General features: G+C 34.3%; 1 long non-coding RNA gene across 2 annotated transcripts in view; it reads left to right on the top strand.

The window, feature by feature from the left end:
• The first annotated feature begins 15332 nt into the window (after window positions 1–15332).
• LOC138164098 (uncharacterized) overlaps window positions 15333–16333 on the top strand; it is a 30780-nt gene continuing 29779 nt past the window's right edge. For both annotated transcript variants that reach the window (XR_011168995.1, XR_011168996.1), the window contains exons 1-2: window positions 15333–15724; window positions 15933–16011. This is a non-coding gene — a long non-coding RNA (uncharacterized lncRNA). The remainder of the gene's footprint in view (window positions 15725–15932; window positions 16012–16333) is intronic.

Below are 16333 nucleotides of genomic sequence, written 5' to 3'. Positions count from 1 at the left end.
AGTTGTAAAACAAAATGCTTAAAATTATTATTATTTTATTATTATTATTATTTTACCTGCAACTGGGAAATAAGATATACAGGCACTGTGTTATGGAGATCCATCTTGCCCTACCAGAAAGTTGAAGGGGCATGGGAGAGGATATAGGAGAGAGGAGATTGGTGGAGGTGTTATTCAGTGGGATTGCTATTTTGGGGTGGTGGGTAGGGAAAAAGTAGGGAGAAAATGTGTAACTAGAAATCTTGTAGAAATGAATGTTGTAAATTAAAAATATACATAAAGTTTAAAAAAAGTGAGTGACTTGTAAAGACAATGCTTAAATAAATTATGAATATATAACATGCATACATTGTATCCCCTCAAAAAGAATGTAAGTTGCTTGAGAGCAGGGACTGTTCTAATTTTAATATTTGCATTAATGGTGATTATCAAAGTGCCTTGCAATATAGTACTAGGATAAATGTTTGTTCAATTGAGTTGAAGGTAAATATGAGTGAAACCCATGGGATCTAGAGTTATTCAGACAGCTCTCATTGACATGAGCAGGTGGGATCTTCAGATCAAATCTCCTATTGCCCTCAGAGATTGAAGTATAACTTAGTGTTGTGAATATCTTTCTTTAGTACTATAACTTATGCACCTTCATCTGGTATATTTTCCCCAAAATAATCATTGGATAATATCTCCCCAGTGTTATCTAGGCAATGATTATGGTTTAAGCATAATTAAATATTAGTTCTAATCCTTAAAGCTTTCACAACATGCTCTTCCAATTACATATCTTCAAGGCGGCTTGGCCAACCTGCTCCCAGGCTTGAATAATGGATCCTTCCCACTCAGAAGACATGCAGGCACTCTATGACTATTTCTTATTTTCTTTCTGCGTAGTAAAACAAACCATCTAGCTGGTTATTGATCCAGGAATAAGTGTGTATTGAAAAGGCAGGAAAGATGAAATCTCTCTTCTCCAATGGCAAGTGATGGAAGAAATGCTTTTAGGTTCCTGTTGGGTAGATAGTGTTAGCCTCCTTATCTCCCAAGACAGACCCTTGTGTGGCCTCTTATCTCTTCACTTCTTCTCTGCTATGAAATCCTTTTAAAGAAGGTCATTTCCCTGTAATTTCTCAAGGACCAAATGATTGATTTGTTTGCTAATTCAGAATCTATGAGAACATTTCTCCAATGTTCTGTACCAGTCATGCCTTCCCAGGAATGCTCATTTTTGGAAGGTGTTAATCATGTCCTTAGCTCATCTAGATCAGTGCTCTTTAAACTTGTTCCATTCATGACTCCTTTACCCCTGAGAAATCTTAATACAACCTTGGGCATATAGGTATATAAAAGAGATATACAAATCCATTATTTATTGATAATAAATCATAAAGAAATTCATTTTAAAGCAATTCTTTTGAATATATATATATATATATATATATTTTAACATTTATTAAAGATAAAAGCAAAATTGCATACTAATGACATGGATGTGCTTGTTTATTTTTACGTAAACAATTAAATCTCGGCAGAATATTTGATATTGCAGGATTTAGAGATTCTTCAATTTTTTTCAGAGTTGGTTGATATTTTGACTTTATAATCATCAATACTGAGAATTCTGCTGTTCATAAATACATAGTACAAAATGGGTGAACTATGTTTAGGGTCATTTCAGAAACTGTTGGAAATTCTGTTGTAATTCCAAGTCAAAATTCATTTAATGATTTTTTTAGGAAACCTGTGTTACTTGGTAACTTGACAAATTCTTCTTGAACTTTTAATGGTAGCTGACTAATTTTTAAAATTTCAATTGAGTATGGTTGATGAAACTAACTTATATTTTTAGAATCAAAATTTAATGCTGAAACTGTGTCTCCAGGCATTTCGGATGATCAATTATAACTCTTTCAATTAAATCTTTGGGAAGGCATTTTCAATTATAAAATCATCTGTAGTTGTAAACATTTCTAAAGCACCAATTCCCACCCTATTCCTCCATATGTTAACTTTTTAAGTAAAATGTTCAATTTTATCTTTTAACAAAAATATGCAATTTTTAACTTGAACTGACATTTTTAAATAATTGAGTTTTTTCAAAAATATCTGACAAATAATAGTTTTGAAAGCCATAAGTTATTATGAAAAAATTAACAAAATCAGACTTCTGCTAAGTCAAAAATATAACAACTTCATCTTTCAATTTCAATAATCTGTTTAAACTTTATCCTTTTGAGAAGCACCTTACCTCTTCATGCAGTAATAAATTTTGTTTTGTTTTTTTAATTGGAGTCCATGTCTTTTCAAAGGTTTGAAAACAAACTTGTTTTGTTTTATGTTAAGGGAACAGCTTTAATGAAGTTAATGATTTTCATAGTATTTCAAAGGACAACATCTAACTCTAGCATGATTTTTTTTCTTGGCTATAAGTACTTCCCAATGGCTCATGCAGCAAGTAAAAGTGATATGTTTGCTACTCCCAGCTTCAACTTTTGCTACAAAATCCAACATTATTTCCCATCATTGCTCTAGCATCATCTGTACAGACTCTAATGCAATTTTTCCACTTTAAACCCATATTTGTGAAAAATTCATCAATTTTAAGATAAAAATTCCCCTCTTGTGTGCCCTTCCAAAGGGCAAAAAAAAAATTCCTCATGTATGCTTGCTTCATAACCATATTTTACATAAAGTAACAACTGTGCCATGTGAAAAATATCATTTGTTTTGTCTGATTAAATTGTAAACTTTGGGCTACCATTAAGCCTGGTAATAAGCTGTTGAAAGTAGTCATTACTAATTTCAGAATTTTTTTGGGAAACTGTAAATACTATAAAGGAATTTTTATGAAATTCATCTCCATTTTTTTTCAATGAACTCTTTCTGACATTTAAATAGCAGCAGGTACCATGAGATATTCTCCTATCATGTAGGGCATTTTAGTTTTTGCAATTGAATAAGAAGTTTCATAAGATAAAGTAAATACTTTTCATTGACAGTAACAAATTTCTCAAAACATAGTTTTTCTTTATTTGAAGATTTTAAGTCATTCAGAATATTCCTTTGGTTTATTGCAGTATGTTGCATGCCTGGTATTAAGATGTCATTTTAGATTGTCTGGTTTCATGTTCTCTGCAGCCAAAATTCATTACAAATTAAGCAAAGAGTTTTTTCCACACCGTCATCATTACTAGAAGTAAATCCATATTACAAAAATTATTTGGCATATCTTCTTTTTCTTGTCAATGTAGGTGTACTATAACCTGGTAGCAAAGACTCTGTTGCATTGTCATCAGTATTTTTACCTCTTTCTAAATTTAGCCACTTATCCATAACTGAAAAATATTTTTGTCTACAACATAAATATTGCTAATAATTTCTCAAATAAATATTAGCTTTATTTTATGGAATCACATTTATTTGTGCTTAATTAAAAAAAATATGTTCACATTTACATACATAGAGGGGTAATGGTGGAAATATATCATTAAATATTTTTGTCTTTACTTGCTGCTATTAAACACTTATGTTTCTATAAAAGGAAAGAGCAGCACTTTTAAAAAATCAAGCATTCTAACACAATCCAATCCAAAGATATACGAATTTGAGTATTACATGCTAAAGAGTGATGATAGGAAAATATTAAAAGTCTTTACTTTTTGAAATTAAACTATTACATTTCTGTAAGACCAGAAAATTTTTCATATACCAGTAGAAACACTGCAATTCATAATATACAATAGAGCCAAAGTGTTTTTGGTAGCGTTCGTTAGTGTTGCATGGTATGACAACATGTGCAGTACAAAGTGCTCATGTGTGCTCAGAACGAAGACTGCAGTGAAGTTGCATGATGCAAAATGGGCAAGCCCTGCCAGAAACACTTTGGATTCATTCTGTGTTTGATTTTGAATTAATTTTTAGTTGTTGCTCATTCAGAAACTTTTTGTTGTTGCCAGATTTTTTGTGACCCCCACATTCAGTTATTAGACCCTGTAATAAGAATGTAAATTTTAAAGATCTTCCCTGCCCCTAGGCTAATGTGCACCTGAAGCCTGGGGTGGGGGAGGCTTGTTTTTCAGTAGATACTTCTTGATTGGCCAGTGAGTCAATAAGGTTGTTACATTCTCTGAGCCAGGAGAAGGCTATATAAGCCCTGATGTGTAGCTTTGATTTTGGGACTCACTTTGAGAAGTGTTCTGTGATTTGATCTGAATTCTGGGAAGCCGTTGTTGAGAGTCCCCCGGCTTTGAAAAACCCAGAATGTGGAAACCCAGATGTTGACTGGGTATGGATGTAATGGTTGGACAGTTTGGAAATCTGTCTACTTGATGTTTCTGTCTTGATAATTATGCCTGTATACTTTGAGGTTCAGGGTGCTGACCTTTTCTCCTGAACAAGGTAAACGATATATGTCTGACTGATTAAAGTAAGCTTGTTAACCCATTTTGAGTTGCTTTCCTTTAACAAAGCAGATCCAAGAACCTGTGGTAGCTGCAAACCCTGAGGATGCTTGGGGTGCTTGCTGCTACAGACCCCATAAGGGGTTGTAACCCACAGTTTAAGAAGCACTGATCTAGGCCATGTGTTAATAGCACAGGCTGAAACCAGGTTTAAATAGAGCAGAAACTCTTTCTGATACTAACTGGTGTACTTTGCCTCCATTGTTTGCAGGCTTCTAGAGACCTTGTGTAAATACCCTGATGTCTATCCTTCTCTTCTAGGGAGCTGTCAAAAGCCATTTTCCCTTCACAAGGGAACTCTGACTTCTTTGTACCTTCAAGAACCATTATTGTATCTTTGCCACAGGCTTGATTCTTCAGGGGTTATGATAAATGTTGAGAACTGTCTTCTTGGTGTAATGTTACCAAGGGCAGTTGAGAAGGAGTTATTTGAAATGGCTGTGTAGGAAGCAGAGGTCAGGAGAGTGGACTTATAGGTTGGGTATAATGGTAACAACGATTCTTCTGTCTTCATTGTTACAATTCTTGATCTTAGACAAATGAGTATTGGAGGTAGAATGGACCAGAAAACTACTTTGTAATCTCTAAAACATAGAAGAAGTCACCAGAGGTCCAGGAGCTGGAGTCTATTAAGTTTGACAGTAGACAAATAGTTAGATAGTTTGAGTCACTGTGCACTGCAGAAGACTGGTTTATCCATCAGTTATGTTATGCCTAGAAATGAAAGTGGTGAGAACCAGATTAAGTAGCAACCACTTTAAGTTTGAACCCACTCTTATCAGGTACCAAGGAGGTAGAGTAGACTGTACTCTCTATTTAGAAAATTTTTTATACTTTGGCTCCTGCTACATTTTAAAAATAAATGTTCATTTGTAAATAGATGTATACACTAATCTTTCACAGAGACAGCCTGATGATACCAAGGTCATTAAAAAAGTTATGGTAAGGAAATAAACCTTCGATCTTCAAAATTGGATCAATTAGGATGAAGTTCACCCAGGTAATTAGATTCAGATCTTTCAGTGCCTTCTGTCATTCTTGGTACCCAAATGGAAACCTGACCCTATCTATAGGTAACTATTTACTGTAAAAATACTGTCTTTTTTCCCTTTCCTTTTTCACAATTACAATATTTCAAATTTTATCTGTACCATCTAGAGCTTAGAAATTGTTAAAGATAGATTCAATAAGTTTTGAGAAAATATATGCTTGTTAAAATGTGCATAATTCCTCTTGTGTTCAGGTGGAAAATACCATGAATACTCATTTCAGATGGGGTAAGAATAGGATAATTAAAACTTAAAACCTTTCTTAAAAAGAAGAAAGGATCAAAGAATATATACCATTTTAATGCTTTTTCAAGAGAGGGAATATAAAAATTGAAGATAAAATATAATATATTAGGAGTCAGATGGGGAATGGTTTAAAGAGGTCAAGAAGACCTAGGTTAAAATCCTATCTCACTCACTTGCTACTTATGTGACTCTAGATACTTTTGTCATTTAACTTTCCTGGGCTTCAATTTCCTCATTTAGAAAATAACAAAATTGAACTTGATGACTTCCAAGGTCCCTTCTAGCTTAAGTATATGACTATGATTTCTTTTATCCTTACAACACCCCTTTAATATAAAGAAAAGATAATACCAGCTAATTATTTACTTATGGTTTTTTGTCCATACCTATGACTTTATATGTATAGGGAACTTCTCCAGTGAAGAAATCCCCTTGCCAATGCAGATGCACAATTTCTTTGCAATTTGTAATATTAAAGATAGACCTAGGTCAAAGAGAGTCTCAAATACTTGCTCATTCTCAGAACCAGTATCTCAGGTGGCAGAACTTAAACCCATGTCTTCTTAATTCTGAAGCAAACTCTTTATGCTATTCCAACAATCTTACTTATTTTTGTTTTTTTTATCACTCATAATTCTCTCACAGCTATCCATTCCATACTTTTCTGATTAGAAAATGTACCTTGATTTTTATAGTAACAAAGAAGAGCAAATATACCTATGTCTTTTAATTCATATAGCATTTCTATATTACATTAAGGTTTTCTAAACACTTTTACAATTATGACCTCTTTTTATCCTCCTACCAACCTTAAGATGTAAGCACTATGATTATTCTCATTTTACAGCTGAAGAAACTGAGGCCGATTGAGGTTAGATAATTTTCTCAGGATCACATAGCTATTGCATGTATGAGAGGGGATTTGAACTCAGATCTTCCTGTTTCCTGATCTAGCATTTTATCCACTTTACTTGACTCTAGGCATTATAATCCAGACAAGTCTACAATTCAATTTCACATGCCACTACTTTATGATATGCATTATGCTAAATATTAGGGACAGAATGGCAAATATCATAAACAAGAGTTTATATTCTACAAGAGTAATCCAAGTAGAGAGCTTGATTCTACTTGTCTAGAATCTATTTGTTTATGTTTAGAATACAGAAAAAAACATTGTTTATGGGCTCATAAGTCAGTGAGTTAATATCTAATTAAGAGCTTTCTTAAGAAACTCTGAAGTAATTAAAGATATGTTCTAGGTCACAACCCTTTAGATTGAAAGATGGAACTGTCTATTGGAACTGGTGCTGAATCTGACATTCCAGGTATCAGATCTAAAAGCAAAACTCACCCCTTTGCTTCCTACTTGTATGACTAGGCAAGTCACTTAACCTCTCTTTCATCCTAGTTTCCTGATCCATTGCAAAAATGAAGGGGTTGGACTAGATGGCCTCTGAGATGACCTTTGAAATCAAAATCTATACTCTTGTGTTGGACTTCAGAGGTTAAAGATTTCAGTTTCCTCACATATCTGGCCAACTTTAGAAAGCTAAAAGTCTTGTTAAAGTCTGTCTTTAAATGACCTTTGGAAACATTTCCCAAACACACTTGAATCATTAGTTGCTGGAAGATAACACTTTTACTCAGGAAATTTGAAAGCAAAAAAGGGCAGAGGTGGCTCTTTCTATTCAGAAATCAAACTTATATCATGTGGCTGTGTTTTAAATTTAATTGTTCCACATACTGTTAAATGATTATTTAAGCAAGATAGATAAACTGAGGGTCCTGTGGGAATCTTAGAGTCCTAAACTGGTCTTGCCTTTAAGAGCGGTAACTAAGACTATAGAGAAAATGCATGCGTTATTAATGGGATTGGAAGAGAAGAATAGAAGTGAAATGAAACATCACTTAGTATGTGTCATCATTGAAAATTTCATACCTATGATAATAAGGACAAGGACAAGTAGTCTTTTGACTATGGGAATCTTTCTTCCTGGCAAATTTAAAAGAGAGTCAAGTTTCATTCCTGGATCTGGATGGATTACATCAAAGGCAGACACACATCTAGAATGCAGAATTGTGATTTGGTCTTGGGACAAAGTCATTTGTCCAAAGAGATCTCTTCCCTGAAGGTCTAACTTTCTCACTTGAAATAACTTAGCTACCAGATAAAACTAGATACTTCCTATGCAAATCCCTAGTACATGTTTATTATTTACACTTCTTTACTGTACCATACCTTAATCCTAGGCAGCTAGGTGGTGCCGTGGAAAGAGCACTGGGCTTGGAGTCAGGAAGTCTCAGCTTCCTGAGTTCAAATCTGGCCTCAGACACAGTAACTGTGTGACCCTGGGCAAATAACTTAACCCTGTTTACCTTAGTTCCTCATCTGTAAAATGAACTGGAGAAGGAAATGGCAAACCACACCAGTATCTTTGCCAAGAAAACCCCAAATGGGGTCATAAGAGATGTACCCAACTGAAAGGACCCAACATGAACAAAAAATAAGTGCTTACTATATGGAAAACACTGTTTATTCTACAAACAAGATATTGTCTACAAATAAGACAAGTTGGACTATTACGGCAACATTGTAAAGACAGAGAACAATGAAAGATTTATGAACTTCAATCAAATCAATGATGAGCCATATCTCCAGGAGGACCTATGATTAAGCATCTTACCTATCTCATGACAAAGGAGTGATAGATTCAAGGTGCTGAAAGAGACATGCATTTTTCGATATGGCCATTGCATATAATTTTTCTTCTTGACCATGCATTTTTGTTACAAGGGGGGGTTTCATTCTTTCTTTTTAGTTGGAGATGGGACTAACAATAGTTATAAAAGTATATATAATATATATGTATATATAAAGAAGTATATATTTATATTTATACACACATATATACATATATATGTATATGTATGAGTATATATATATCTTATGTGTTTGTGCATGTGTGTATGTGTGTGTATTACAGGATAAGTAAGACAGCCCCTCTTCTCAAAGAACTCATCTCCTAATGGGGGAGACTATATATATATATATATATATATATATATATATAGAAAGTTTTAACTGCAATAAGAGGGAAAAAAACCCAACATTGTCTTTAGGGTACAACAGCAAATCAGATGTTAATGTTTCTTTCTTAATGCTATTTCCACTGATAAAATCATGTCAGTTTTTCATTTTGAACTATCCAACAGTACCAAGAACTTTGTTGGCAAGAAATTTCTTTTCTAGATCTTCAGTAGCTGTGTTTTTAGCACCTGCAGGAGCAGTTGCTAGACTTCCTCTCCATAGGTTTGTCTTCCTGGATGATGGCTGCAGGCACTAGGCTGGAAGCATTGCTATTTGAAAGGCTTTTAGGTTCAGGGTCTTGAGTTATCTCCAAAAGGATCTGAGGGAGATGGTGGTCAAGACTGCAGTGGTAGTTTGACTTGTCTAGCACATTCTGCCTCCTGTTTCTTCCCTGGGTGACTTGCTGCTTCAATTACTCTGGCTTGCCTACTCTGTGTGTAGTAGTTGGTTATCAGTTGGTGTGGTTAGCTGCCTACTCCATGAATTGCTTTCCTTGATGATGGTTTATTGATGCTTTATTTTAACATTTTACAATTTCACAGCAAAACTGAATGCACCAAGAACATTTTCCCCCATAAAAACAAAGTACAAAAATAGAAATATTGCCATTATCTGATATGTATGTGTCATTCTACACCTGTGGTGTATCATCCCTCTATTGAGAGGAGGCATATAATATTTTATTATCATCCCTCTGGTGTGAAGATTTTGATTATATTGATCTACATTCTGTATTTAAGCATTGATTTGCTTTATGCTATAGTAGTGAGTGTGTATATAATATTCCTTTTCCTTTATATGAATAAATATATAACATATATGTAATATATAATTTATATATACTACATTTATATATATTCCTTTAAATATTTAAATAAATGCAAGCCATTATTTTCCAAACTGTTCTGCTTTCTGGGTTTCATTCTTAACCTATTTTTTCCTTTCTATCACACACACAGTATACACATATGCACAAATATATGTATACTTTTTTGTTTCTATTGTTAACCCCTTTCTCCATCTTGAATTAAAAAGAATGGAAAGCCACCATTATCTTGTTTCCATTTGTTATATTTCTATTTGTGTCCTTTGTTGTTATAGGGGAATATGTGTTTGGTGTTTTTAGATTTACTGTGAAATTATAAAATGTTAACATAAAGCATCAATAACAAAAAAGGATGTTGGTGAAGCAAACTAAAAAAATACACAGTGTTCATGTCCAAAAAAGCATCACTGTCAGCACCTTGAGTTTGTCAGGAGATGGGTAATATGCTTAATAACAGGTCCTTTTGGAGATCATGATTGATTAGATTAAAGTTCATAAATATCTCAATTTTCTTTGTCTTTACATTTTGTCATCATTACATAACTTGTTTGCATCACTTTACTCTGCATCAGTGCCTAATTCCAAGATTCTTTATAATCTTCTCATGTCATTTCTTACGATGTAATTTTATTTCACTATATTCCTACATCAGGATTTGTTTAGCTATTGCTAAATTGATGGCCACTACCTCAGTTTCTAATTCTTAAGTGTTTTTTTTTTGTCATGTAATGTCACTTCAAGATAAGGAAGTTCACTTTATCTACAAGGATTCATCCAAAGTATTCTCTCTTCTTAACAATTCTCAACCCTGTTTTCCTATCGAATTTGATATATTTCTACACAATACTCTTTGTGTATGTGTGTGTGTGTTTTCTCAACTCTCTTTTACACAGTTAATCAATAATTTTTTTCTGTCTTCAATTTGCCCTCTTGGTTATAGTTTGGACAGTTGTTACACATAATTCTTGAAATACAGAGAAAGGTATTTTAACACTCCTCAACCTGTATCTTCTTATTTTAATATTGATTTAGATAGTTCTATACCTATCCTTCTGTCTTTTGTGACAGAAAGAAGACAGAATGAATTTCTGATGACAGAAAGAATTCTAATTGCTTCCTAAAAAGAAACTTCAAAAATAAAACTCCAAAGAAAGCCAGAATCCAGAGTTTCCATTTTTGTGGGAAAAAAGTCATTTTTTTTTTCCAGGAGTCCAATGATTCTTAAATAAACTTTTGGCTCTGTTTTCTAGGTCAGTTTTTGATCTATCTTAATTTATATATTACTTATAAATCTCCTGGTTTTGTTCTAACATTTCTTGCTGTCTTGTGAATTAATTGATTTCTATTTGATCTATTTTAAGGGGTGGCAAACTATAACCAAAGAGTAAAATTCAGCTCCATCACCTGTTTTTGTAAGTCCCACAAGCTATGAACTTTTTTTTTTTGCATTTTAAAATGAAATTTGATAGCAATGTAAAATGTAAAAAACATTTTTAGCCTGTGGATCATTAAATTAAAAAAAAACAACAAACCAGGCAGCTGACTAGGTTTGTCTCTCTGGCAAGTAGTTTGCCAACCCTTGGTCCATTCTAATTTTCAAGGAGTCTGTTATTGAATAAATCCTTCCACTTTCTGTTTCCAAGCTTTAGCTGTATTTTAATCCTTTCCTAATAATATAGCTAATAGCTAACATTTATGTAACTCTTATTGTATGCCAGACACTGTGCTAAGCACTTTACAGTTATTATATCATTTGATTCTCACAACCCTGGGTCCTAGTATAACCCCCACTTTACATATAAGGAAACTGAGGTACATAGAGCTTAAGTGATTTGCCCAGGGTCATACTGCACCTAAGTATCTGAGACTGTATTTGAATACAAGACTTCTTGACTCCAGGTCCAACATTTTAACCACTGTTACTTTCTTTCCTTTAGAGCTTTTACTTCATTTATTCCTTGATCCATTGTCCCATGATATTGAACCCTGCACACTATGTGTCTCTGGCCCCTCTCAGATTGTGCTGGGTGGTTGCTGGGTTTTTTTTTGCCTGAATATAGGGGCTGTTTTTGCTAGTAGGAACCTATTTTCACATTATCTTTGACCTTCTGAGTTATTTTTTTTTTGGTGGTTCTGTTGTGAAAGAAGTCACTTTCTTTACACAAATCTAAACAACCAGGACCCAAGAGAAATACTTGAATATGAAAAACAAACAGGTATATGGAAGAGACATCTGTTTCTCATTGCATTTCTTGATCATTATTTGTCCTGGAAAAACCAACAGGAATTTGGAGGAGACATCTGCTTCTCATTGGATTTCTTGATCATTTTTCGTCCTGTAAAAAAAAAAAAACAACACGTATATGGAAGACACATCTGTTCCTCATTGGATTTCTTGATCATTATTTGTCTTGGTGTGATTTTTACTTTTCATTTTTTCTCACTGGAGAAAGTGTGGGAGAGCTGATCTACCTGACTCTGTTTAACAAACATTTTGATCAAAAGTCTCTGCATTCTCTTCTAATGGTTCTGTTTACTTTTGTATGTATCTACTCATATGTCTTTCCAATTTTTCATTCATCTTTATTGACATTTTAGACAAGGTGTCCAAGTTTTCAGAGGGAATCAGTTTTCATTTATCTCATTAACTCTTTCAGGAAGTATAACATAACATGTTATGTTTACTTGTTTTCTCTAGCGACATAGCTTCTATACCTAACCAAGAGATAATAACTAAATGATTGAAAAAAATATAACCTGGTTTGTATTCCATTAAGTGATGACCATAAGAACTCTGCTGTGTAGTCTTTTCTCTTGCTGAAAGATGAGAGACAAGCGCCCACACCAGAGTCAGGAGAACCCAAGTTCGGTTCTGGCCTCAGACACTTAACACCCACACAAAAATACTAGCCGTGTAACCTTGGGCAAGTTACTCAACTCCAATTGCCCTCCAAAAGGCAAAAAAAAAGATGAGAGTCATTGAAATAACCTAAATTAATACATTTTCTTCAGGGCATAGAACTTAATAAATATTTGGGAAGCAAATGAAAAACATGCTTCTGATTATAAAAGGAATTATACTTAATTTTCTTTTTAACATTGGGTCATATATGAATTTCTAGAATACCATATTCTAGAATACTAGAATACCTCCTCTCTCCTAAATAGAAAGTGAAAGGCAGTGTATAGCAACATTTCTGTTATTCTAGTCATTGACCTCTTGAGATTATTGTTGCATGATTTACTTCAAAAATTGGTATGAGTAGACTAGTACTAGGCTAACTGCCTTCATTAACTATGTTTTAAGAATGACATGATTAGAAACTGTGTGGTGTAATAGATCAGATTCCACTATCTCTGTGGTCTTTGGCAAATCACTATTTTTCTGAGCCTCAGTTTCCAATACTATCTCATTTACAGAGCTCCTGTGAAATATGATGATGATAGTGATGATAAAAACATTTGTATAATATTTTAAGTTTTGCAAAGTACTCCATAAGTTTTGTCTCTGAATTTCACAATAACACTGAGATGTAGTTTTTATTATTATCTCCATTTTATAGAAAAGGAACCTAAGAGGTTAACTTGCCTGGGGTTACACAGCCAGTATGTGCCTGAGGTGCAATTTGAGAATTTGAATTTAGGCCTTCCTGCTCCAGATCCAGTGCTCTAAGCGTTGTAGTACAGCTCTGTGCAATATAGTTACCTAGAAGGAAATACTAAAATAAAGTGCTTAGTAAATTTTAAAATAGCACCTAAGTATCAGGTATAATTATTATGAAACTTGTGTGTTAAGGAGTTTAAATAAAAAATAGTCTTTTACTCAGATTATCAAGGTTTTTAAATAGTCCCTGCTTTAGATTACCAGGGAATATGAGGTGAGACTGAATGTGGCCTGTCTGTCTGTCTGTCTGTTTATCTATCTATTATCATAAAAAGTAGCTTCCCACAGACTGGGGTATGGCAGGAAAGAATACATGCATATATGACCGAGCAGTGTACAATATAAGAATGAAGAGCTAGTATAGAAGAAGCCTCAGAGATGCCCAAGTCTGCTCCCTTCTCCCATTACCCCCTTTTTGGTCTTATCTAACTCTGATATATCATATGCTCTTGAGGACAAGGATCATGGTTCATACCTTTTGTCTTTCTATACTAGACAGTACCTAGCAACAAGCTGAACATAACGTAGGTAGTGAATAAATAATACATGTTGATTAATATACATAAAGCTATGCTTTCATAAATAATAACCCAGCAAATAAACTCATTATATAATTTTAAAGGCTGCCCAGAAACTGGAAATTTAAAAATTATTTCATATTTAATAGCACACATTATTATATCCAGGCCCTCTATGTAGCCTATGTAAATAGTTAATGTGTCAGTCAATAATCATTTATTAACACCTACTAAGTGTCAGGCACTGTGCTAAGCACTGGGAGTATAAAAAGAGGCAACAGGTAGTTCTTGCCCTCAAGGAGCTCAGAATCTAATGGAATAACAACAAGCTCATAATCTAATGAAGTAATTCACAATCTAATAGACACATATGTATATATGAGGGTATGTATATGTATGTATATATTTAAATGTCACATTCTAAATTAGAGGTAAGCAAGAAAACATCTGTAAGTATAAATGAACCACAGATATCTAGTAGAAAGGAAAATTGATCTAGTATGTAAATATAGGTATTTTAGCTTGCTGTAACAATGGTAGTTCCTTGTTGAAAGTGAAACTGTGAACCTCCTACTATAATTTTACGTTCTTTAGGTTTTGTCCTGACATTATTATTTTCACCAATATCACACACTCAATTTTAGATAAGCCCATCGAGTAATCTCCCCCTCTCCCCATCTCCATATCAGTTCACAGTGATGGATTCCCATGATATCCCTAACTGGTTAAAGTGATAGGGGAGGTGTGTGTGTGTGTGTGTGTGTGTGTGTGTGTGTGTGTGTGTGTACATCTGGGTACTTGGAAAGGAATTTAGGAAGTGGAAGCCAGACCAAGAGCCAAGTGCTACTTTAACTTAATAGACATTTCCATATTTCCATCTTATCTGAACAGGGAAGTTTTCTGAGAGCAGGATAACTATTGTTTCTAAAGATCTTTAGTGTTACAGAATTTTCAGTAAGTACAGAAGATAATGCCAAGTAAGTTTCCCAGACTAAGTGCCATCCAGATGTCATACTTGGTGTCTGAGTAGAACAGGGATTCCTATTTTTTAGGGAGGTGTCATAGAATGCTTTGGCAGTCTGGTAAAACCATGAACCTCTTGTCAGAATATCTTTTTAATTAAAAAAATTATAAAGGGAGCCAATTATACTGAAATGCAATTATCAAACTATAAAAAAACAACAATAACATTAAGCCAAGGCCCCTGGAATAGAGAATTGCTACAGGTAGAGGGAAGAAGGAAGGAAGGAAAGAAAAAAGCATAGAAGGAGAGAAGTATGGAGGGAAGGAAGAGAATAAGCCTTTATCCAAAACTCACTATATGGCAGGAACTGTACTAAACACATTACAAATATTAGCTCATCTGTTGGGCAAGGATGTTCCTTTCTACCATCTGTATCTCTGGTATTGATTCTCTTTGGCTCAGTTATAATTATTACTAATGCTATCAGTTTCACATAGTTTGTTTCCTCTAAGGGACTGTAATGCGAATGTAAATTTTAAAGATCTTCCCTGCCCCTAGGCTAAGGTGCACCTGGAGCCTGGGGTGGGAGGCTTGTTTTTCAGTAGATACTTCTTGATTGGCCAGTGAGTCAATAAGATTGTTACATTCTCTGAGCCAGGAGAAGGCTATATAAGCCCTGATGTGTAGCTTTGTTTTGGGGGCTCACTTTGAGAAGTGTTCTGTGATTTGATCTGTATTCTGAAAAGCCTTTGTCCAGAGGCACCACCCCCCCTTTGAAAAACCCAGATGTTGACTGGGTATGGATGTAATGGTTGGACAGTTTGGAAATCTGTCTACTTGATCTGTTTCTGTCTTGATAATTCTGCCTGTATACTTTGAAGTTCAGGGTGCTGACCTTTTCTCCTGAACAAGGTAAACGATATATGTCTGACTGATTAAAGTAAGCTTGTTAACCCATTTTGAGTTGCTTTCCTTTAACAAAGCAGATCCAAGAACCTGCGGTAGCAGCAAACCCTGAGGACGTGCTTGGGGTGCTTGCCGCTACAGGGACAAAGAAAACATCTGACCACAACTGGTTATCTAGGGTAAACTCATGTTGTTGTTTTTTTTTTTTTTCCAGCTGTTATAGGAACAGAAGCCCAGGAAGAGGAATATTATTTAAATCGATAAAAAGGATCTTCATAGAATAAATTCCTGAGGTAAGGAGTTGATGGGGAGGTGGCTGGGTTATAACCCCAACAGATTGCCTAGTTGGTAGTAAATTATCTGGACAACATCCTAGAGATAGAGCAGGATAGAGTCATAGTGGTGGAATTAAAGAGGAACAGGTCTGGGCCATCCTCAGAGCAGTAATGTAAGTAAGATGAATTTTTAGTATAATTAAGGCGAATTTAGTGTGTGTAAAATGACTTTTTGTTTTTATTCCTTAGAGTTGTTTCTCAGGGTCCACAGCCATAATTATTCCCAGGTGTTAGATATGAGTTCCCACAGCATTATATAATGATAAATAATATAAACATC

Source organism: Petaurus breviceps, unplaced genomic scaffold (genome assembly GCF_028583685.1).
Source record: "Petaurus breviceps papuanus isolate PSGF00001 unplaced genomic scaffold, PetGlider_PUasm1.0 189, whole genome shotgun sequence".
Lineage (NCBI taxonomy): Eukaryota > Metazoa > Chordata > Mammalia > Diprotodontia > Petauridae > Petaurus > Petaurus breviceps.
The sequence above is the reverse complement of the archived record's forward strand: the minus strand, read 5'-3'. Positions and strand labels throughout refer to the sequence as shown.